The following is a 25693-nucleotide window of genomic DNA, read 5'->3' on the forward strand; positions in this document are numbered from 1 at the left end:
CTGAGCTATTTCTGTTGTTAGGCTTAGGCTAATCTGGAGGACAAATTAACCCCATTTTTGTTGTGGCACAACAAAGATACTTGGCATATTGCAGAAGCCATATAGAAATCACAAAATGTACCCATCTACAGTATCTCTCCTTTTTAATTTTTACTTCTTTTAAAATATCTTACGATACATTTGTTCCTCTTAGCACCTGGAATGTATGGAAATATTAGGATTTAGTGCCAAGATTAAACCATCCACTATGAACGGCTCTGATATTGTCGTTATGTAACTCATGCTCTGAAGACAGTGGAGATCATTTCATCCGGGCAAAAAGACAAAACAGAATCTCAGAGTAAAATGGAGAGCTGAGAAAATGCTGATGGATGTCACAATCCCTCTCTCCTCCTCTCTCATCACTCCATCCAATAAGACCCCCATTCCGTCAAAGATGTACGTCACAAACTATGTGGAAAAGATTTTTTTGCTCCTGACTGTTCGCCCACTGACTATTATGATTCAACACAGCCCTTGGAGCCAGTAAGAGAAGAGATGAGGAGGAAAAACTGAGACGAGAGGAGCAGAGCGTAGGCTTAACCTCCCTGTCTTCATATCTGAGGAGAGATCAGCTCTGCAGTTCTCCTTTCCTTGAAAAAAAGACTCAGGGTTTGTGCATGCCTGTAAAGCCTACAATAGACAGACAGAAAGGAACAGCTCAGTAGTGGGATGTGTGAAGGAGGTGGGGACGGAAACAGCCAGCTGACTGTGAAAGAAGGATGAATCATATTTTCAGCACTCATCTCCTCTTGTCATGGTCCCCACAAATTGTGCAGCCTGATTATTTTAGACTGAATGTCTTAGACAATAAAATACTCTCTCATGCACTTCTGTGCAGGGGTGAAAGTAGTTTTAAATTCTTGGGGTACTATGACAAAAAAATAAATAAATAATATATATATATATATATATATATATATATATATATATATATATATATATATATATATATATATATATATACACACACACACACACGTCTTTGTGTGCTTTGGAGTTTCTGAGCTGATGAATTTTTTTGCGAAGCGTTAAAAGCTGGTAGCTCTTGCTACAGAATAAAGCTCAAACCAGATGTTGGACTGGATTTTATTTCAATGTCATTTGGGAATGTTAGAGCCTCATTTTCAACAGTGGAGCTATAAAGGTTGAAAAAGGTTATTATTTTGGAGAAAGTCTCCTCAACATCAATATTTCCACTAAATAAGAGGAAAAAAAATTGTTTGATATAAAGGAAAAGCCTCTCAGACTCTGAGCTCAAAGCACCAAACAATTTTTTTATATTAGACAATTAATTTAATTTCACATAATTATCGCGGTAGAAGCCATTTGGTTGTTAAATACTTAATGAAACATATTTACTGTGTTTGATGTTTGTTATAAATGACGTATACTGACACAGAACGAGGTAATTAGTCCAAGTTTGTCGTTTATTCAGAAACTACAGGGGCTGTGATGCACCAATGCAAAAGGTAAAACCTGAACAGGTGACCAACTCTAAACCACTCGCACCTTTTTACTCTCTGTCTCTGTCAATTAAGCACAGCCGTTGCTATGGCAACCTCATGCCCTCCACAAGCCGACCCGAGATTATGTTAAAAACATAACATTTAGTCCGTTACAATATTAGGTTTTCAGGCTTGATATTTATTTTGCGATCATTAATAAGCCTCTCATGAACACAGTGGTGGTTGATTAGTTCATTTTAAACTCCTGCTCTGCTAGTTATTTTGGTAATGGAACCGAAACGCACAGAATTGCGCAACACCTTGTTGAAACAATAATCACTGAGATTATTATTGTTGTTGGGTCATTAATTTGAACATGTTTTGTTGATTTTTTTGTTGTTGTTCTTTAATAAAGTTACGAACGTTTTGATAAGGAGCCAGAGGACGTGCTGCTCTCAGCCTCCTGGCGGCGTTCAGTTTGTCATCTAATGTCGAGATCAACTCAAAACCTTCCCCGATCGACATATTGCGCACCTACTCTACAAAGCACGAACAGTTCAGAAACAATATAAAATGAGGAAAAAATCCAATCCAATCCAACTTTATTTATAAAGCACTTTAAAAACAACCACAGCTGATACAAAGTGCTGTACAGTAAAACACAACATAACAATAAAAATAAATAAATAAATAAAAAAAGAACTAAAAAAAACTCTTACAGTTTAAAAACAAAAACATACAATTTAAAACTAGATCCCTCTGGTGTTAAAAGCCAAGTAAAATAAATGGGTTTTAAGACAAGCTGAAAAAAGCTATTTATTAACTGATTAAGTCGTGTTTTAGATTGTTCTTTAAAAACGAATCAGTCACGGCTGATTAGTGGGTGAACTCACGGCTGCACAGTGAATCCATTGATTTTTTTACAGCAGACAGCCGCTCCTCTCTTGAGGGTACTGCGTACCCCCGCTAAATCTTTTGGGGTACGCAGTACCCTGCCGTACCCCCTTACTTTCACCCCTGCTTCTGTGTATAAGAGTGAGAAAGAATCGAGGTGTAAAGCTGCTTACTGTAAGTGAATGGATATGCATGTATCAGTTTGTGTAAAATTGAGAAAAAATACACTACAAAGTTAATTTAGATGTGGCAATGCCATAAGTGTCATGTCACAGTGGTGTAAATGATCTGTTGTCAATGTCTGCTGGTAGACTGAATCTATAATAAATACTTTTCTTAACTCAACTTCAAGATGTCAACTTTCCACCATTAAGAGGTGGAGTTCCAATACTTTCTTGTTGCTGCCTATAAGAGGAAATACATTCATGGTTCATATTGTTCCAATACAGGTAATGCAGGTCTATTTTCCCCTTTTATTGCCTACATATATTTTTTTCTTTTAGTTTTCTAAATGCTCTGATACCTCACATCGGTGACTTCTTTCTTAACACAAAGAAATCATTTGTGTACAATCATTGACAAGAAGACATCAGGCATAAAGACAGCACAGAAGCACTTAACAGGGAGGTTTTTATTTTAATCAGGAGAAAGGACAGAAATGTCCACTGTAAATGTCATTTCTCTAGTTTGCGGTTCAACCACAGGCAGTTATTACTGCTCCTTTTTATAGGCACAATCTTGCTGTGAGTCATGTGTTCAGCAGTCTCAGGTTGGTAAAACACCCCACAGGAGACAGGATTGCTAAAGCAATCTCAGTACCAGCTAATGTTGCTTATGAATGCTAAGATTATTGTCAGTTATTTTTTTAATAATCTCTGATAATGAGCTGGGGAGTGTCGTTACGGAGAGGGATGTCTGAAGTTTCCTCTTGGAACGTTGCCCTGTGGCTTCACCGCTGATAACATAATTATACATGCATGGATGGATGAAAGAGATCCTTCATTGTTCTATAGGCTGAAGATGGAGGAGTGCTGTACTCATCTGGTGTGTTTGCTCATTAATCAGTCAGTAAAACAACATATTAAAGATTGGAACAAACATTACGTTTGATATGATCAACCAAACCAATTCTTAGATGTGATCAAACAACAGAATCCCAGTGGGTTATTAGATTGTGTAGCAGACAGGACAAGATCTGCTGATACAGTTTGGTATCCAGTCAGATACAGGTTCCATTCATGCCCCGCACATTAGAGCCGGACGAAAAACAATAATGAACTCTACTGTAATAGACATTTGATTAAAATTATCAACCTATATTCATCCTATGTTACTTTAATAATTTCACTGAACTCTGATCCCAAACCGCACAGCATTTTGGGGGATGTAGGCAGAGGGAAGAGTCTAGGGAAGACTCTGCCTCCAACATATTCAGGCATGCTCCTCAGAGGTCCATGCGGACTCAAAGCGGCAGCCAATAGTGTGAAGTAGCATTGCACCTATGTATTTCAACTTCCCAAGCTGGATTTTCTTTTTTATATATCTCAAGTAACCCACCCTTGAAGCCAACTGCAAACCACTTGCACAAGTGTCCATCAAATGTGGCATATACCAAGGAGATGCTCTGTCCCCACTGCTGTTCTGCATAGACCTGAACCCCCTCAGTCAAATCATCAACAAGACTGGCTACGGATACCGACTCAAGAATGGGGTCACAATCAGTCACCTCCTCTACATGGATGACATCAAGCTGTACGCCAAGAGCGAGCGAGACATCGACTCACTGATCCACACCACCAGGATCTACAGCACTGACATTGGGATGTCATTCGGACTAGAGAAGTGTGGTCAGATGGTTACAAAGAGAGGGAAGGTCGTCCACACAGAAGGGGTCTCACTCCCAGAAGGAACAATAGCAGACATTGAGGACAGTTACAAGTACCTGGGAATACCACAAGCAAATGGCAACCTCGATGAGGTCACAAGGAAAGGAGCCACAGCCAAATACCTTCAACGAATAAGGCAAGTTCTGAGAAGCCAGCTCAATGGCAAGAACAAGATCTGTGCAATAAACAGCTATGCCTTACCAGTAATCAGATACCCTGCAGGAATAATTAGCTGGCCAATGGAAGAGATGAAGGCCACGGATGTTTTTGACTTGGAAGCTACTAACCATGCATGAAGGATTCCACCCCAAATCCAGCACCCTGAGACTGTACACGAGCCGTAAGGAAGGAGGCAGAGGACTAGTGAGTGTGAGAGCCACTGTCCAGGATGAAACATCCGAGATCCATAAATACATCAAGGACAAAGCCTCAACAGACGATGTGCTCAGCGAATGTCTCAGGCAATGGGGAACAGAAGACAAGGTGCTGGAGGTACCATCATGGGAGGACAAGCCCCTACATGGGATGTACCACCGACAAATAACTGAAGAGCTGATATCAGGAAATCCTACCAATGGCTGGAAAAAGCTGGACTCAAGGACAGCACAGAGGCTCTCATCCTGGCTGCACAGGAACAGGCCCTAAACACCAGAGCAATAGAGGCTCAGATCTACCACACCAGACAAGACCCAAGGTGTCGGTGGTGCAAGGAGGCCCCTGAGACAGTCCAGCACATAACAGCAGGGTGCAAGATGCTGGCAGGGAAAGCGTACATGGAACGACATAACCAAGTGGCGGGCATAGTGTACAGGAACATCTGTGCAGAATATGGACTGGAAGCCCTGAGATCGAAGTGGGGAACACCCCCAAAGGTGGTGGAGAATGACCGAGCTAAGATCCTGTGGGACTTCCAGATCCAGACAGACAGAATGGTAATGGAGAACCAACCGGACATTGTGGTGGTGGATAAAGAACAGAGGAAAGCATTTGTGGTGGATGTAGCAATACCAAGTGACTACAACATCAGGAAAAAGGAGAAACTGGAGAAATACCAGGGCCTCAGAGAGGAACTGGAAAAGACCTGCACTAAAGACCTCCGACCCGCGGAGGGTGAGAAGGGAATTTATATATATAACTTTTAATCTGGAACATTAAAAGAAAAAGTCTCTGAACCAGTAAATCCATGAAAATTGAAGCTCACAGAGAGGTGTACATAATACACAAAAGACAGGTTATATGTTTGTTGCCATTTATTTCACAACAAATACATGCATCTTTTTATGGGAGAATTTTACAACACCTGAAAACAAGTTTTATTACTTTTCATTCTTCAGTTAAGCAATATCATTTGCACAACATCATAAAATATGTGCCTAAAGTAAATATTAATGCTTGCTGAAAATCAGTTGACTAAGCAACTGAAGACATCCAGTTGCTTAGTCAACTGGATGTCTTCTTAGTCAAACTAGGTTGTTTCATGTCAGTGTATGAGTAAATGTAGTCCATGTTCACTCACCGTGTTCAAATCCCCATCATTATAGATTGGATACAAGTTGGAAGGGACTGACATCTCCCTCTAACAGGTCTCATATTACCACCAGTTATCTAGGAAAACACAAACAAGATAGAAAAAAACTGACATTAGATTAAATTAGAAGTCATATCATTAAATGATTTTTCTCTGGAGATGCTTGACTGCATCCATCCATCCATTCATCTATCAAGCCAGCCAGACAGCCAGTTTTCCTGTTTCTTTGCCATTAGTACACCGAGTACAAGAATGATTAACAACACCAAGACCTTCTTTTGGCTCTGATTGGTTATTTTTGACCATGAGTGGTGCATTTTTGCCGATCGCTTTTGTAGCTCAGGGGGGAAGTATAAGACAGGGTTATCTGTCTCATAACCGCCATTTGTATCATATATGATACATAAGTTTCTGTGGTCTCTATTTTTTACACCACGATCAATTCTTACCCAAACAACCTATTGTTTACAATTTGAGACTTGTATTCTGCCATCTAGTGGATTATCATTGTACTGCAGGTGGAGAAACAGCGTTTTTTTCTCTTTTCAAAATGTCGTTTCGCACGAGACTGGTCAGACACGTTTTCCAGGAAAGTCTTTGCCTATTTTAGAGAACTTACATTAAAAATAATATATACATTGTTATTCACTTTTTTTAAAAATAATGTTTTATGTTTTGAAATAATGTACAATTACTTAGAAATGTTTTTGTTATATTACATTTAAATTGTGTTAAAACTTGTGTATCATATTTGATGCTGCAGTTATTTGAGGTGCTTTATCACTGAACAGTAATGTAATATTTTTATAAAGCAATCAATGTCATACCAGCCACAATTTAGCCACAAACTTATGTTTACTCATTAATTATCATTAAATGTCATTTCAAAATGCAGTTTGGGTTTTTTCACAATAGTAGTTATTCTAAAACCACAATCTTTATGGTGTATCGACTAGTTATGTATATTTTAGATTTAACAAGAGTAAAGAAAGAAGAGGGAGAAAGAAAATACTTTGAATAGTCATCAACATGATAATGTATGACAATTCAAGCTACATAGAGCAGTAAGGAGAAAATGATGAGAATTATGATGAGGTCTGGACTCCCCCGCCCATGTATGATAAAGGATATTCAGATACCAACTATGATGAAGACTATGATGATCATAGTGTCTAAACAGGTCCAGGTCCAAACAACTACCCTGTACACAGTCAGAAATTAATCAGTTAAGACCAATATGAAAAGCAAATAATACAAATGGAGAAAAATACTGTCAAGCTCTATATGTTTATGTCACTGCCGGGGTTGAGGAAGGCTCTAAGACCAGGTGTTACATAACTCCATGTATATATTCAAGAACTTTGTCACTGATGAAATGCTCCAGGGGATCGCAGAACATTTTCCACTAGTTCAATTCCAACACATGAAGAAATAGGTTCACTACCTAGATCACAATTAGGTTGTTGTCCTGGTTCACTCTGAAGCCCATTCACCCTCTTCCACTCGTCAGTTCATTTCCATTCCTCATGAAGAAGTCTTCCATCCACTCCAAAACTCATATAATGGTTCTCAAGCCAGCCATTGTTGAAGTTCATGGGAGGTTTTGCTCTTCTTGATATCTAATCAGCATTTTTGAAGTTTGGCTTTAGATTCCAAAGATGGTGCATGCACATCTAGTGGCACACTGTTACAGTAACCATCATCAATGCTTGAAACTTCAATAGAAGAGATTAGCTGAAGCTACAACCTAAAATGATTTAGTTGGCACTTCTACAAGTGCAGGATAGGTCAAAATCAAGTATGGTAGACCACTTTCCTCTCCTGAAGTGACTTGAAGGGCACCCTGTAGAAGAACAAGTTGCAGTGTGCCTCTTAATGTGAGAAAGAATGGCATTGATCATTTTCCTACAGGGGAAGCCCAACAGAGACTCAAACATTGTTCTGGAAATCACTTTTCACATTTCTACTGTAAAAAGTTTAACGTACGTCTTTGCCTGAACAAGGACAGAAACTCTTTTAGTGCCTACCACAAAGTGAAATAAATGGCTGTAAAAAGTTTTTGGTGGAAAAGAAACTGAGAAAAACTTCCTAAATTGTTCCATACTTTCTAAATATTATACAGTAGGCAAAATTTGTTTTTGCATCTAAAACTTACATTGTTGTGAGCCAAAATTTCTAAGAAAAGCCTGCTGTATCAAATGTGATACAAAAAATATCTCATAAAATAAATGACATGGCAAAAATTCTTTTTTTGGATTTTTGCTTCAAGGTTTCATGAAGATCCTAATTCTAAAAAATTAGAATTTTCTGAATATTTTTTGATTGGTCAGGGGAGGAAGTATAAGACAGGTTATCTGTCTCATAACATACTTTCACGACATAGTGACAGTTAGCAAATATGTAAAAAAGGAGATTTTTTAAATAAAAGTTGCATATAGTAGCTTTACAATATCTCATGTTTATTACTTACTAATCAATTTGTAACATTGGTGAGAAAGAAATGGGGTCTTGATTTTTGATCAATCATGATCAAATTTAATCTAGAAAAGAATTAATTACTTTTATTAATATGACATTATCAGTTATCAAATTCTTATGATTTACTTTCCAGTGCTGTTTCACAAGAGGTGGAAGTGTTAGACAAGACCAGTTTTGTTCAATAAGCTAGCAGCTTCTTCAGTAGGCTTTTCATTGGGTACAATTGGAAATAAAGTCTGGATCTATTTTTAATTCAAATAAACAAAACAAAGTCATGAGTACAGCATGATAACCAAAATACTGCAAATATACACAGCAAATCCAGCAGGCCCAACTTAACTCTGTCAGATTCGACTTTCACACTTTTAAAGTGTCTCTATGGGTCCTCACCAGAGACTGCCAATTTAACTCTGTCTGGAGTAAGTCATTTAACACCAACACTAACTCAGTGTTAAAACTTAAATATTAACGCTACTTCATAAGAGGTATTTGTAATTAATACTAAATAGATAAACAATAAAATATTTATTGTTTGGAACTTTTAGAAATGATTTGGAAAATAAACATTTAATAAAGAGGCAATTATTTTCTGAAATGCATTTATTTCAAAACATGCACCATAATTAGAAAACATGTAACATGGAATAATATACACTTTCATGTTTTACATGTTGCTTTTATTCAAATATTGCTCTTCAAAAGGTCTGACATGTCAGCTGGTCAATGCAGAAAACAGTTTGCATAATACATTTGTCTTCAATACAATATGCATGAAATTGTTCAAAATACAAGGTGAAGAAAGTAATGGATGCAGTTCATGAAATAAGATATTCTTTGTTGTTTTTAACACAAGTAGATTACTGGATATTACAGTACAGAACAGGCCAACCTGGTATTCAGTACCATTATTTCTTACCCAGTTTGTGTTTCTGTTAAATATCTAATAAAAGAAAGGGCCTCTCTGCCCTCCTCCAAAGAGCTGTCCATTCACTAACACAGATTGTCTTCGGGTTGTTGGGTTGTCCATAAAGTTTGACCGGGGACATCAACGTGCTCCTCTTAGGTACTGCATTGGACAGTCTTGAGTCTCCAAGAAAGACAGCCAGTGTTGGCCTCTGGATCATAAACAAAAAACATAATGAAAAATGGAACAAAGGAATACATTTTTAATACAACTCTAACAACAAGCCTCCATTACAGAGATGTTGAATTTCAGAGATGTTAACACATAACCATTTTTTGAGCATGAATCTTGGGAGAAGCGATTAGGGGAAGAGAGCGATTGATGCTGATGATTGGCGATTCATCCTCAACCAAACTGGTCTTGATACCTAGAAAAAAAGGCAATTAAAGGATAAAAACTTAATGCAAAATGCATATGAGAAGGCGCAACAACTGGAACGACAAATAACATAAATAATTTGTCCAGAATATGCTTCCAACATGAAAAATCATTTTGCAGTTTTTCAAAGAAAAAACTCAGGATCCGAAAGGTTGATAAATCTGACCAATGTTCATGTAAATATTTAAGATAATGAAAAAACATACTCCAAATTATTACAGATCTGTTTAAGTTAGTCAAGAGTTTGACTCAATGTTCACCTGCTCAATTTTTTTCTAACACTAAAGTTATACCCCACAAAAAAATGAATTTCAGCTTGCTAAACTAAAATATGCTATCACCGAGCAATGACATGTCATCTATCATACAGGTTGGTCTCAACTCAAAATAATAGCAATGTAAACCATCTCAGAAAAAAATATACAAAAAAATACTTACCAAGCATGGTGAACAACTCTGACATGTGGAAAGCAAATAGTTCTGAAATGACTTGGCTTCTGTCGCTTAGCTTTGGTGGGAACCTGAGATTCTGGGGGTGGAGTCAGTGAATTAACTCCTTTAGTGTTATAGCCGCTTTAAGAGTTCAGAGTTAAGAAGTCAAGAGTCCATTTTAACACCTCCAGATTTGATACGGAAACACTGTTTTAACACTCGATTTTAACTACTAATATTATACACCCCAGAGTTACACAGAATATGACTGTCATGAAATGTGATGTTTAATGGTGGTGAGGATGTACATGGTCCGACCCAGAGTTACGTGTAGAAATGAGAGTTTAATGATGATCAAGAAGGTGAGCGGTGAGGAGACAAAGACTCAGGTAGATGACGAGGACACAATCACGACAAGGATCCGATGGGAGCAAGGGACACAGAAGAGTTTTAATACACCAGGGATAATCGGGAACAGGACACAGCTGGGCTGAATCAGGGGTGGGCACAACAACACCAACACAGGGACTAAATTCACAGAAAAGCATACACAAAATCCAAATGCTCACAATAACTCGATTAGCATAAAAATAATTCTGCTTTTGCACAAAGTATATTAACACAGAAACACTTTTGAATTTGCCAATTTGCTGTGTATTGTTCTCAAAAAATACAAAAACCCAAATAGTGTACATTTTAAAAAATCCTTCTAACTCTAATTGATGTCTCATATTTCACAACGAAGACAACTGAACCCAAATTAAAAAGACTTCCAACATGTTTCTATATGTTCAGAGTCACTGAAGGAGAAAGGCCTACAAACTGGGCTTGTGTTGCAAATTTAATCAAAACAACTTCACACTAGCACAACCAGCTAATAATGACAAATATTATTAAAAGTCAACGTATTTCAGTAACAGAATTTACTAATGGAGACACATTATATAGATTAATTACAAAATGTAATCATGAAGATTTTCTGCTTACGGTTAATGAAAACATAACATATAGGATTAGAATCAGACCAATAAAAACACTTTTGATACAGTTATGTGGGCTTAATAAAAAGTATACTTAATACCTGCTGAAAGGTTACTCTCAAATGAGCCTAATAAGAACACATATTCTAATTTCTTTAAAGAGTGTGTGCATACAATTGTAGGAATTTTGAAAATAACATTTATGCTGAATTTAAAGGGCAATATTATGTGTTTTCCAGGCACATAATTGATTATGGGGCGATTGTGGCTGTGTGGGTAGAGTAGTCGTCTTGTGATTGGAAGGTTGTAGGTTCGATTCCACCTGGCACATTGATGTGCCCTTGGGCAAGGCACTTAACCCCAAATTGCCTACTGTTCTGCGTATCGGTGAATAAAGGTGTGTGAATGGGTGGGTGTGATGACACTAATGTAAAGCGCTTTGAGTGGTCAAAAATGATTGGAAAAGAGCTATATAAGTTCATTTACATCGTGACATTTTATAGTACAATCAAATAGATAACTTCAGTTGTTATAAAATGTTCTATATATGTAATAATCTAATATAACTTAAAATTCTACTTCATAATTCAACGCCTTGAAATTGGGCCTCTGTCTCTTTAAGAACGCCAGTTCTTTCTGAAACTTTGCCTTCAGGAAGTCATTACAACATGGCTCTACTATTAACTTTTTAACAACGATTTTACCAGCATTTCACTGAGAAATAGCTCCTCTAATGAACTCACCAGGTGTTTGCTAATTGCTCCTGGCTAGTCTGAAGGAGCTGAGTGAGGAAGTCGAGGGGAAGAGCTGCTCTGTGAGGTGGAAGCTTAGAAACTGCAGCTCTGGGAGGTTATATCCAGGGGTGGAAATTAAAAATTTTGTCCACCAGCCTCAGTGGCTGGTAGAGAAAATGTTTTACCGGCCACTCAAACATTTCATCAGCCACTGTTTTTTGGGTTTTTTTCCGATTACAAACCCCACCAGTACAAGCAAATTTTCATAGAGTTATATATATATAACTCTATGAAAACCGATTTACTAACAATAAGTTTACCATACACATACATAATAAATTAACATAAACCATGGACACCTTAACAGAATTGTAGTGCAGTAAGTTCATTTCAAGTAATTACTACAGCAAACTTTAACGACATAACCCTAACATTCTTGCAATCATATGTTGAACATTTCCACATTTTAGCTACAACGCCCCCTGATAGTATGAAGATTTGTCTAGTCATTTATAAAATATTTTTAATTGGTATCAATAGCTGTTTTCTAACTGTTTTGTTTTTCCTTACTTCTTACGTTTTCTATTGAAATTCACAATTATTATTATTACTAAAATATCCCAGAACGTGTTCATTATTAATTCCACTGGCCGTCATTATTCCTGTTTTACTCCAAAGTTTTTCTGACTACCTGGAGCTTAGTGTTCCAGGTAGTCTCTCACACACACACACACACACACACACACACACACACACACACACACACACACACGCACACACACACGCACACACACACACACACACACCCACACACGCACGCACACACACACACACACACACCTGCCCTCCAGCCTGAATGAAACTTTATCTTTATGAACATTTACACTCCTTTTTTACCGGGCAGCAGCAGCTGAACTCTTCCTCAATCTGTCCCTGGTCTCTCTCATCATCATCCTCCGACGATAATAAAGCCACAGGACACACACATCGCCAACTCTTTCTCCTTCTCCGCTACTGAATCTGATCCAGCGGTCAAAGTTAGTGCGGGAAACGTATCGGATAGTTTGACACATTTTTCTGAATGGGCTTATGCGCTTTTTAGCTTTTGTCGTAGCCTTTCTGACCCGCCCCGTCTCATATCCTCTCACTTTTCTCGGACTCCGGTTAGCAGCTAACTGAAATGGCTCTATTTATAACGTCAGAGGGAAGGGGCGGGCCAAAGAGAACCGAGAGATTCCATTGGATAAACCCAATGTCCGTCAATAAAATCACCCAATGGGCTGTCACGGTCGATACAAATTATATTTAATATACTTTTTTTGTTGTTAAATTATGACAGCGTAGGGCCGCCATATGTGGACAGTAAATGCATCAGTCTGTAGTAGAGACGGACAGTCCTCCCCTGTACAGAAGTTCAAACTGAATGCAGCTTTTTTTTGTTGTTGTTCAAATTGTAAACCCGCCACAGCGGCGGGTGCGTTGCAATTTACACGCCACTTTATACTTTTACCCGCATTTAGCAAGTGGCAGGTGCTAATTTCCACCCCTGTTTATATCTAACAATGGTTTATATCTAACAATGTTATATTTAACATTATAACATGATGTAAAGCTAAAAAAACTTGATCTTACATAACACTGCCCCTTTGACTGATTACCATGATAAATTTGTCATTTGTTTAATATAGTAAGATTGCACATTCCCTTATGCTTTGTCATAACTGACCTTTAAAATAATATTTTTTCAATGAAAAAAAAGTTTGAGACTGAGTGTTCTTCAATTATCTATGTGTTAATGCACTCTACGTAAGCAACAAAGCGTGTAGACTAATAAAACAGCTGAAAAATGTTTTGCCTATTTTGACCTTTTTATTTAATAGCTATCTGTAATCTGTATTTTAGCCATGTTGCCAGCCCATAAAAAGGTAAGGAATTACTTGTCAAACTGTCAGAAATAAAAGTTTTATTTTTTCTTATTTTACTTGGACAGTAGATGTCGGTCATCACAAAAATGCCATTTTAGACTTAAATCAAATCCTTCCTGGTGGAACAAATTATCCTGCAGAATGTAAAAAGCAGTTCAGCAAAGAAACAAAATATTTTTCTTGTATGTGAAACATACAGAGAGGTTTTATGCCAAAGACAGAGAACTGTACAGACTCGACATCCTGGAGCGCCTATTCTGTTACTTAAAGCATATCTAAGAGAAAATGTTTGATTATTTCTCCGTTATATTTTAAGTTTCTATAGAGGATCGTTGTTCAAGGAGACAATTTATCTGCATAGAACTTATTGTTTATTATGAGAACATAAGTTTTTAAATAGCTACTTGAATTTAAGAATTTAATTTCTTCAATAAAACAAATCCACGAGATGGCTCTAAAGCTGGCTCATGTGGCATTTCATGAATAATCAGTTGATGTCCTGAAACAATGTGTGTTCATGTTGATGTAGCTCAGGAGTGCTGAACCCTACCCTAAAGCTAGCTCAAACTCTGTTGCTGTAAGATTAGCCCTTAATCCTATCCGTATTTTAAAGGCAGGAAAATAGATTTCTTTTCCTCCAATTTTAATCCAGCGAATTAAAAGATACTTTATTAGTCTAATTTACCCTTTGTGTGTTTTATTGAGAAACTAACAACACATGGTGGGGGATCAAAGTACGTTAATGAAGACATGCTATCCCAGTACAGATATCAGGATATGAAGTGAAAAAAGTGGATCAGGGAACACCCTAGTTTTGGTAAAGTTCGGAATCACTATTTAAAAAAATACTTAAATTACTCGGAATATTAAAAAATAATATTAAAAAAATAAATGAGTATGTTCATAACTGACAAAGTTTTGGAGAATTGACTGATACTTTTTTTACATGACACACTTCAGTTGGTCTCACAAATGCTTTAATATAGAGGGTCTTTTCCTGGGGTGGCAGTAAATCAAAGATGGACTTGGAAAAACTCTTAGGATGAACTTTGCTCTCACTGTGCAGAAAAGAGATGCAACATTTTCCTTCAAAACAGCATAATTTTATTACTGCTATCAGTATCCAAACATTTCAAAGCAAAATATGCCATATGTCTCAGTTCAGCCTTGACTGGTAATGCATACCCCACTCCTTACTTTAAATGTAGCAATAGAAACTGAAAGCTCATCACCTAGCTATAAAACTCTGAAACAACTTCTGTTGTTAATTGTGCCGCCGGCAGCAACCTGGTTCCCACATGGGGGGTGAGACCAGCTGAGGCTTTGCAGCACAGACAAGCAGAGGAACGAACCTTAATGTATTCTGTCATTTCTAACTGCTCTCTTGCTAAAATAACAGCACATATGCTGCCTTTAATTTGAGTGCTAAATGAAGATAACCATGAGGAACATGGCATCATGAGGCAACATGATGTCGCACACTTCACAAAGTGGTCCACTCCACTATGACGGGCAACCTATACACGTGCTAACTCCTTTGAAGATTGCAAAAAAAAAGACACTCCTAAAGCCTAATACTGCATTTATTTAGTTGGTTTCATTGTAAAAATGATCATAGGTTGCTGTGTGGTCAGTTGCACAAACAGACAAAGATGCAAAAGAACTTGTAATTTTATCGTAAACCTTTTGAAAAACAAAGAAGATGGCGATGAATATCAGCCATCAATCATACAGACTGGCAGCCCTCAGCTTATACATGGATTGGCAGCAAACACCTTTTACAAAGTAAGACGGTTAATGTTCATATTTCATAAGCAAGATGAAATATGAATATGAATCAATAGTAGGCATGGAGAAATTGTCCCATCATGTACAGAGAAAACTGGTAAGCATTTAGACTTTTGCACACTTTAAAGGTTGCTGCTGTCTAAGTGGAAATAAAGTTTATGACATTGCGATATAAATTATGCGGCATGAATTGAAGTCAGCAATTTGATCAAATCAACAAATACATCAGGAGAGAGAAGAGATGGTCTGCTTCTGAACCAGCTATTTCCTAGTTTTGTAAACTCAGCTGACTATGAGCCCTGACCAGGTGTGCTACTTTCACAAACAAACGAGTTTGACTTGAACAAGTAGAAGCCAAGTATTGGCAGGAATACCTCAGAAAAACAATCGCAGTTGCTCTGATCGGTCCCCCTTCCCTCACTTCTGAAGTCTGTTTTAGAGCATCAATATGTTCAGGTTACGTAGTTTTAAAGAGTCATTACATTGAAGCCAATAGTTTGTGATAAAACAAGATTTCTGTAAGTTTCAAACTTCTGTCCATCCATGGTTAGCTCAATATAAAAAAGACCAAAAACTACCTGTGCTTAAAATTTGATTTCTTTACAAACTGGCTAATTGATCATGGTTCTCCATTCTGTCACACATTAGGTTCAGAACCGGCAGTCTGAAGTTCCCAGATAACAGCATACCACCACCCAACTTTTTTACCTGTTGTATCAGGTAAAAAGCAACAGGTAGTTGTTGACCAGGGGCATTTCCCCTGGTCACTGCCGCTAAAATGATGGAAAGAAATATAAACACACTCTGACGCCTAAATGATGCCTAAAATGAGTTGCAGATGAAACAGTTTCTGCACCCAGTAGCAACAGCATCCACAAAGTCAGCTATAAGATGAGCTATGATATTTTAGGAATCACATGGCCCTATCTAAAATAAACCCCATAAAAAAGTAAGAAAGCTTCAAAGGCTACTTTACAAATTCTTAAAGCCAGAAGTGAGATATTTCAAGTTTTTGCTTCACAAATACACTGGAATGTTAATGTTATGCAAGGCAAGGTAAAACAAGAATTACCTTTATTGCGAACTGCTCACGAGGCAACCGGTTGTAGTAATGCTCAAATCATTTGTTTTAATAGGAATCACCATGTAAGCTATTATACAACTCACCAAGATTAGTAAGATTTTATCTGAATTCATTTGGACATATTCATCACATCACTGCACATATTTTAATTAAACATTGCTGAAGATAGACCTTTACATTTTATAGCAATACAACTCCCACCATTCTTTTAAATATTGATTCTTATTATTGAGGGTTTTCTTTCCCTTCTGCTATCCCTTGCTATTAAGTAATACACTGAAAACACCTATATTTGTTTCTATGGTATGTTATACTGTGAATACAATGTATCATGGAATATACTAAGCTGGATATGATATTTTATATGTAGATGGGAGTTAAATAGATGACATGTTTGTTCTCGTGTTATTTTACTTTGCTGTATTAAGATGTACTTAAGAGTTCACAACAGAGTATAAGAACGTTTTTTAAACAGTGAAGAAAAAAGTAATATTAATTTAACTGTCATGAAAAATGTGACTTTAGTGGAATACTTGATCAGTTTATTCAAGTTTTTTAACAGCATTTCATAGTAAGAGATGTATTTGCAGAAGATTTGGAGCTACTTGATCTATTTCCTAACATTAAAAAAGCAGTTTGAACCGTTTTGTTGCTGAAAAATTAATGTGCAAATATAACTTCTTCTTAAAAAGAGAATTCATGAATCAGCAATACATTTCCTTGTTTTCGCAGAAAATACTATGTGAGGTCAGACAGACCACAATTCTTCGCGATCCTTTAACAGTGTTCAGTCTCAGTGCCTAACAAAATTTACAGACAGTGTAACAGCCATTATACTGTTTGGTTCCTAAAGATGAGTAGGCATCATCACAAGGGGGCGCCTATTCATTTGTCCTTTGTTGTACTATTGTACAGAAGAAGAACTAGTCTTCCACTTTGTTGTAGAAGAAAACATAGGTGATGATGAGGTGCAGAGCAGTAAACTATCGTTACTTTTCTCATGTATGAAAATATAATGTTTTAGTGCCGTGGAGATCTGGCTTTATGTGGACGAAGTTAAATAAATTGAAAGTGTGGAATACTTCAAAAGTGCGTCCTGCTGTTTTGGGTTGGAGCGGCTAACCACCGCTGCTAACTCCTCCAACCACTCGCCGCACCGTCACCACAGGGAGACGGATTAGAAACCAACCTAAGCCTGGCTAATTACTCTCCTCGGGTGTTTTTGGAGAACTCACCACCTGAGCACCAAACAGATGTCTGCAGCATGCCAGACTCCAGAAGGAAGTTGAAAAGCTATTCACAGATGGTTGTGGCCCCCTGCCCTGCGGATACTGGAGGTCCACTGTTCTGAGCTGTTTTACACCTGTGAAACCTGATTTTTTTTTTCACCAAATAATTTGGGTTCATTTAGAGATTGCTTCATGATTTTCAGCTGTTTAATATTCTCAGCTAGAAATAGTCTGTCTCACCGCAACACAGGGCTCTGGTTATGGAACCAGTTTCATTGAGAGGGGTTGGAAACTCTTACACTCTGGAGTTGCCCCTGGTGAGAGGCGTCAGGCAGGAGTGGGCATACTTGTTGCCCCGGATCTTGGTGCCTGTACGTTGGGGTTCACCCAGGTGAACGAAAGGGTATGTGCACTTGGCACCAGGACACGCTGTAGTTCGATAATAAACTCTGTTGTTGTCACATCGGATATGGGACTTCATGTCTTGACACTCGGGCAAAGAGCTGTCCACTGACCACTATCTGGTGCTGAGTTGGCTCCAGTGGTGGTGAAGGCTGCCTACTAATACGCTTGGTAAGACCAAGCGTATTGTGAGGATCTGCTGTTGCTGAAATGGCAGAGTCTCATGAGACAGAGCTTTAATTCCAACCGGGTTGTTGACCGCAGCGTGCTAGCTTGCCTAGCCCGGTCAGCTAACACTCCTGCAAAGTCTGATAACTCCTCTGTAAACTTCGGTCTGCTTAACATCCGCTCACTCACGGGCAAGGGACATCTCATCCAGGATCTCCTCACTGACCGTAATCTCCGGTTTTGGAGTGAACGCTGGCGCGACTTGCTGCCGCTGCTCGCCGGTTAGATTAACTTAGTTTATGGTCTTGTGACCTAATGGACTGCACTACTCAGGCTGACTAACTTTTGTCTGTTCAGCTAAATCGCCGTTTTTGACAACACTGCGTGTGTACATGGACTAGCTTCCACTCTCCTGCTCTCATCTACTACCTGAGTCTTACCTGTCGCTGCTCACCTGTCCAGGCTGCCGACTCCTCTTCTACAATGCCAACTAGCAGGATATATATCTGGGCTGTGCTTTTCTGGACTCTCCTGGCACTCTTTCAACAACCTGTTACAGGTCAGATCCAGTATTCTGCTGCTGAGCTCCTCCGGCTGCGGTTTCATCTACCTGCACTTCCCCTGCTTCACTACTCATCTCGGATGCAACTTTCCTACCACGCCGGAAATACATCCACCGCGGGTCTCGTCGGAACTTCCAAGAGGACACGTCGAAACCCATACAATCCATCTGGTCTACCTCTCGTCGTCTCCGGCGTGCTTCCAACCGGGTTGTTGACCGCAGCGTGCTAGCTTGCCTAGCCCGGTCAGCTAACACTCCTGCAAAGTCTGATAACTCCTCTGTAAACTTCGGTCTGCTTAACATCCGCTCACTCACGGGCAAGGGACATCTCATCCAGGATCTCCTCACTGACCGTAAGTTTGACTTTCTATGCTTGACTGAGACTTGGCAACAACCTGATGACTTTTCTCAGCTCAATGATTCTACTCCACCGGGGTTTGTTTACATCTGTCAACCCCGTGGCACCGGCCGGGGAGGAGGTCTCGCGATAATTCACCGCGAGAAGTGGAAAGTCTCGCCGTTGTCTGCTCCCACCTTCTCTTCGTTTGAATCAACTGTGTGTCAGCTCTCTGGACCTACCCCACCATCATCACAACCATCTACCGCCCCCCGAAACTAACAGTGACTTTCTGAATGACTTTGCTGCTCTTCTCACTCACCTGTCAACCCTCTCACCAAACATCATAGTATTGGGTGATTTCAATATTCACATGGACGATGGCAATAGTTCTCTGACTAAAGACTTTTCATCCTGCCTCCAGAGCTTTGGTCTCCAGCAGTTCATCAATGTTCCCACTCATTCTAGGGGTCATGTCCTGGATCTAGTCTGTTGTTCTGGTGTTTCCCCCTCTGATTGTACAGCTGATGAACTTGCCATAACTGACCATTTCCTCCTCTCATTTAATATTTGTCTCCCTCTCTCAATCACTAAGCTTTCCCGTCTTATCTCCTTCCGTAACATTAAGGATATTAATTTAAATTCTCTCTCCTTTGGCGTCAATTCACTCATGGACAATATATACTCAACTCTAAATTCAACCACCTTGATGACCTGGTCTCACATTACAACACTGGTCTTCACTCAATACTCAACTCTCTTGCTCCGTTAAAAACCAGATCTGTTTCTTTTGCTCGTTCTGCCCCCTGGTTTACTCCTGAACTTCGGCTCATGAAGGCCAAAGGACGGCAACTTGAGAGGCTCCACCGGAAAACTGGACTAGTTGTTCATAAAGACATTTACAAAAATCACATATTACATTATAAGGACTGTATCACTCAAGCCAAATCCTTTTACTACACTGGTTTAATCTGTTCAAATGAAGGCTCCACCAAGTCAATATTCTCACTTTATAAGAACATCATTCAAGTTCCGGACTCTCTACCTTCATATTTGTGTTCAACTGATTTTTGTAATTCCCTCATGTCATTTTTTGACAGTAAATTCTTAAGATCCACCAGCATCTCAGCTCACAACCCTCCCCTGTCCTACTCTTGAACTTTCTCCTCCAGCCCACTCCTTCTCTTCCTTCCAGCTCCCAACAACATCAGAAATTACAACCCTTATACACAAATCCAAGTCGTCCACCTGTCTGCTTGACCCCTTCCCACAGTCCTGGTTAAAGCCTGTGCCCCATCCATACTCCCTCTTATCTCTGCCATTATTCACTCCTCTCTCTCCACTGGAACAGTTCCTGCTTCATTTAAATTGCTGCCATAACCCCTATCTTAAAAAACCTGGTGCTGATCACTATAATCTGAATAATTTCCGTCCTATCTCCAACTTGCCTTTCATCTCCAAATTCTTGAGAAGGTAGTAGCATCCCAACTTCACACTTATTTATCCAACAATAACCTGTATGAACTGTTTCAGTCTGGTTTTCGTCCCCTCCATAGTACAGAAACAGCTCTCATAATGACCTCCTTATGGCAGCTGACTCCGGCTTGCTGTCCTTTCTCATCCTACTTGATTTGAGTGCAGCGTTTGACACTATCTGCCATACCACCCTACTCAACAGACTTTCCTCTATTGGCATCACTCAGACTCCTCTAAACTGGTTTAAATCATATCTCTCTGGCCGCACTCAGTTCATTCGGATCAAAACCTTCTCTTCCCAGCCTTCCTCTGTCACATCAGGAGTTCCACAGGGATCTGTCTTAGGGCCCTTCTCTTCATTATTTATCTCCTTCCCCTTGGCAATATTTTCCGCAAGTATGGCATTGATTTCCACTGTTATGCGGATGACACCCAGCTCTATGTTTCCAGTAAGCCCGCCTCCAACCTCCCACCATCTTCGCTTACTGACTGCTTGACTGAAATAAATCCTGGTTCTCCTCAATCTGCTTCAGCTTAACAGTGATAAACAGAGGTTCTTCTCATTGGTACCAAATCTACTCTGGCCAAAATCAAAGCTTCAGTCTTGTAATTGATAACTGTCCCGTTTCTCCCTCCCCTCAGGTAAAGAGTCTGGGTGTCATCCTTGACAGCACCCTGTCTTTCCAGTCTCATATTAATAACATAACCCGCTCGGCTTATTTTCACCTACGCAACATCAACCGCCTCCGCCCCTCCCTTACTCCCCATTCCACTGCCATCCTTGTTCACTGTCTTGTGACATCACGCCTGGACTACTGCAACTCCCTTCTGTTTGGTCTCACCCAGAAATCTCTTCATAAGCTCCAACTGGTCCAGAATTCAGCTGCCCGTATCATTACCAAAACCCCATCCATGCACCACATCACTCCTGTCCTGCAAAGACTCCATTGGCTGCCCACCAAGTTCCGCATAGATTACAAATTCTTCTGTACACTTTCAAGGCCCTTTACAATCTCTCCCCACCATATCTTTCAAATCTTATTCATATTGCCATTCCCTCTCGCTCCCTCAGATCATCCTCCTCAATCCATTTCACTGTCCCTCTGCCCGTCTCACCACCATGGGGAGCAGAGCTTTCAGTCGCTCTGCTCCCCAACTATGGAACTCATTACCACCATACCTTAGAAACATAAAGTCATTATCAAATTTTAAAACCGAACTCAAAACACACCTTTTTAGATCTGCCTTTTCCACATGACACAATTGGTTTGCCTGATTTTACATAGTTTTTATATAGATACATTGTTTTGTTTTATTTATTTTTATCTACTTTTACTTGTTACATTTTATTTGTTTCTGTCACAGTTTTTTTATTATTGTACGGTGTCCTTGAGTGCCAGAAAGGCGCCTTTGAAATAAAATGTATTATTATTATTATTATTATTAATTCTCACCTCTGGGAGAACTCTGAATACATTCAGGGGAATAAAGGGGACATTGAGTGGACCATGTTCTATGCCTCCATTGTCGAGGCAGCTTATTGGAGCTGTGGCCACAAGGTCGTTGGTGCCTGTCGCAGTGGCAACCATTGGACCAGATGGTGGACACCTTTGGTGAGGGATGCTGTCAGGCTAAAGAAAGAGTCCTATTGGGCCTTTCTGGCCTGTGGGACCCCAGAAGCAGCTAATGGGTACTGGCAGTCCAAGCGGCATGCGTCTTCTGGACACCGCAATCCCACCAACATGCCTTCCATTGAGGAAGTGGAGACTGGGGAGTCTGGGTCAGGCTTTCCAATCTCTAGTGATAAGGTCGCCAAGGTGGTTAAATAGCTCCTTGGTAGCAAAGCCACAAGGGTGGATGAGGTTCGCCCGGAGTTGCTAAAGCTCTGGATGCTGTAGGGTTGTGTTGGTTGACGCTTTTCTGCAATATTTCATGGAAATGGGGTAGTTCCCCTGGACTGCCAGATTTTGAATAGGTGGTCTCCCTATTCAAAAAGGGGGACTGGAGAGTGTTCTCCAATTATGGATGTATCACACTCTTAAGCTTCCCTGGCAACGTTTATTCAGGAGTTCTAGTGAGGAGGGTCCATTGCCCTGCGATTTACTGGCGACCTGTCCAGAGTGGCCCCACCTCTCACTCGTTGACCACACGAGATAGGCACCAGCACCCTTGGCAACCCCACTAAGGATAAGCTTTTAAGAAAATGGATGGATTGAAATCCTTCCTAAGTACTGCCATTGGAAACAGTGTCAGTTAGTAGTTCACATTTTAAAGTTGTGAACTATTACTGCAACAATAAATAGATAAGGTGTGTTCAAACCAGTGGCGGAGCCAGAGGGGGGGCCAGTGCCCCCCCTGTCATCTGATTGCCCCCCCCCCCCCCAGATGATTGACATGTAACAGCACCCGGTTATTCCTGTACATTATTTGGAATCATTCTAAGTCAACCTAATATCTAAAGAAGAAAAACAATAATAAATATATGAAAAGAAAATGTATAAAACTTTATATAAGTCCATGTGACATAAATAAATAGATTTTTATCAGGCGCGATACCAGCCTCCTTTATACTCATAACAACAAGCTGATATTTTTCTCCTGGATGTTTCAGTTGTGCTGCGCTGTGATGCAACTCAAAGGCTAAAGCACTTCATACCTGGTGGTTCTTAAAACACCAATAAGTTATTTACTGATCCTCCGCAAAAAGAAAAAAACCCGAAGAGGGGCAGACAATGTTCGTAGTTTGGAGCAGAGATGGCGCTGGAGTTTTTTCGTTGCCCGTCAAAGAAAAAATAATTTTATTTCCAATTTGTAGTCATCCAACAAAACATTTATTATTTCTCTGTTAGAACGTTTTTGAAATCAGGTAAGATTTCACGAAATGACGTGATTAGAAGACGGCAGAACTCTGATCGGTTCCTGACCCCTCAGCGGGAGAAAAACTCCGCAGAAGCGGATCAGCTGCTGGACGCTCCAAAGCCTCTGGTCCGTTAAAGCGTCCAGATCAGAGATGATTCTCTGACAGATATTGTTCTTATAATGATTAATAATGAGCTCCACGATGTTCTCTGTGCGTAAAGTTGAAACTGTCTGAGCACCAAGTGGTCAGCTGATCATAGTCTGGACAGAAACCAGCGAACTGCTCTCTGTTCTTATCAAGATGAGGGTGAGGAGGGAATCTGACATATTAACTAGGTTAAGTTTTTACTGGTTTTGTTTTTAAAACACCATTAACTAAGCAGTGTAACTATATATTGTATATTTGGCGTTTGTCATCTCATGTGTGATTAATTGGAGCATTTATTGCCCAGCGCTCTGCGCTTGTTTCTGCCTAACGGATCTGCACTTTAATTTCTTTCCTCTCTCAACAGTCAGCTGTTATTCCTCTACATAAACTACAATAAGTAGATCACATTCTCTTTAGGTTTACTCTGTGTGCTCCAAAGTCATTAAATGTAAACTCATTAGAAGCCTGAGCACCATCAGGCAAATAATTCTGGTCCGACCCGGACTATTGTTACCTGTCCAAACAGAGCTTCCTAACCAAGGTGTCCATAACTCTTCAACACACTGTCAGCTCCCGGTCAGAAAGACATTTAGTTCAGTGTCCATGAGATGATATTCAGAAAGGATATTTTATTTGATTGATTTTAGTTCCATCTGTGATGAACTCTTTGCGTAAAGTCTATCATGTCTCCATGTGCGGCAGTCAAAGGTGTTAATTATAACATGTCAAATGACAGAGGGGCTTAAAAAATAACCAAATATTCAGTTTGGTTATTTTTTTAAATTATATATATAGATGTGCACACACACATTTTAAATTTTGCCCCCCCAGACGTAGTCCTGGACCCCTCTTTGCCCCCCCAACTTTAAAAGTCTAGCTCCACCACTAGTTCAGACTAAAGTCATAATGTTACACTGTAGAATAAATACAATAAGTATTAATCAGTATTACGGTAGCAGCTGTGATCAGTTATGTTTTAGTAGGGCTGGTGTAACTAGTCAGTGTAATCATATGGCGATATGTGTGCATCACGTATATCGCTACAGTTCAGTCCCAGCCTTTGGCTGACTTCATCCGCTTTTTCAACTGTCAGGTTTGATAAAGTCTTTAGTGACTAATCAGTTGGGATACAACTGATAAAATCATCTATAGAAATGATAAAACTGAAAAGACTTTTAAGTCAGATGTTGAGAAACGGGGATGTTCTAGGCTTTGGTGGTTTTACACAGAAGCACAGCATGTTGCATGAGAATCAAAGGCTAATCATGAGTAGACAAAACAAAGTTTTGCACACACATCACCCTTCTGCTGAAATTTCTTCTGAAAAAATGTTGGAAGAATTTAGACCAGAATCTGGGCCCATGTGTTATCCATTAGTTCTATTCCTGTTTGTGTTAATTGAGAAGACTTCAAACAGCTCATTGTGTCAGTTTTTCTACTTGGTTTAACTCAACTAATTGAACAGTGAAGATAATTTTAGTATCTCAACGGATAACACTAAAACCAAACAAACTTCTAAAATATTGGGAAACGAGTATTTGATGTATCACTGATTTTTCAAGTTATAACACAAAGAATAGAGGTTTGTAATTTTTATTGTGGGTTCACTTCAACTATGAGAGACACAATGTAAAAAAAATGATCCAGAAAACCACATTATACAATTTTTAAAACCTTAACTTGCATTTTATTGCATGAAATATGTATTTCATCACCTAGAAGCCGACAAGAAGTCCGGCTCTTAAAGTTAGTTAGATGTTAGTTAATCAAGTTACACTTTACTGAATAATCTTTTTTTTGCAAGTAAACTCTGTAAATTGGACCTTAAGGGTGCTATATTTTGATAGTGTGCAAATTGTGATATTTTTATGTGAATTTGTTTAATTCTACAATATTTGGCCTAAAGCAATCTTTGTGCTGCCCTTTGCTACTGCAGTTGAGTTTTCCTACTATA

General features: G+C 39.2%; 1 protein-coding gene across 3 annotated transcripts in view; it reads right to left on the reverse strand.

Annotated features, from left to right (window-relative positions):
- Positions 1-25693, reverse strand: part of dlgap1a (discs, large (Drosophila) homolog-associated protein 1a) — a 149250-nt gene that overhangs the window by 117757 nt on the left and 5800 nt on the right. For 2 of the 3 annotated variants that reach the window (XM_008433540.3, XM_081598756.1), the window contains exon 2: positions 5784-5872. The gene's annotated coding sequence lies outside the window, so the exon portion shown is untranslated. Of the gene's footprint in view, positions 1-5783; positions 5873-12658; positions 12954-25693 lie in introns of those variants that run through there. The other variant, XM_081598751.1, reaches the window with a different exon arrangement.

Source organism: Poecilia reticulata, chromosome 17 (assembly GCF_904066995.2).
Source record: "Poecilia reticulata chromosome 17, P_reticulata-male-v2, whole genome shotgun sequence".
Taxonomy (NCBI): Eukaryota; Metazoa; Chordata; class Actinopteri; order Cyprinodontiformes; family Poeciliidae; genus Poecilia; species Poecilia reticulata.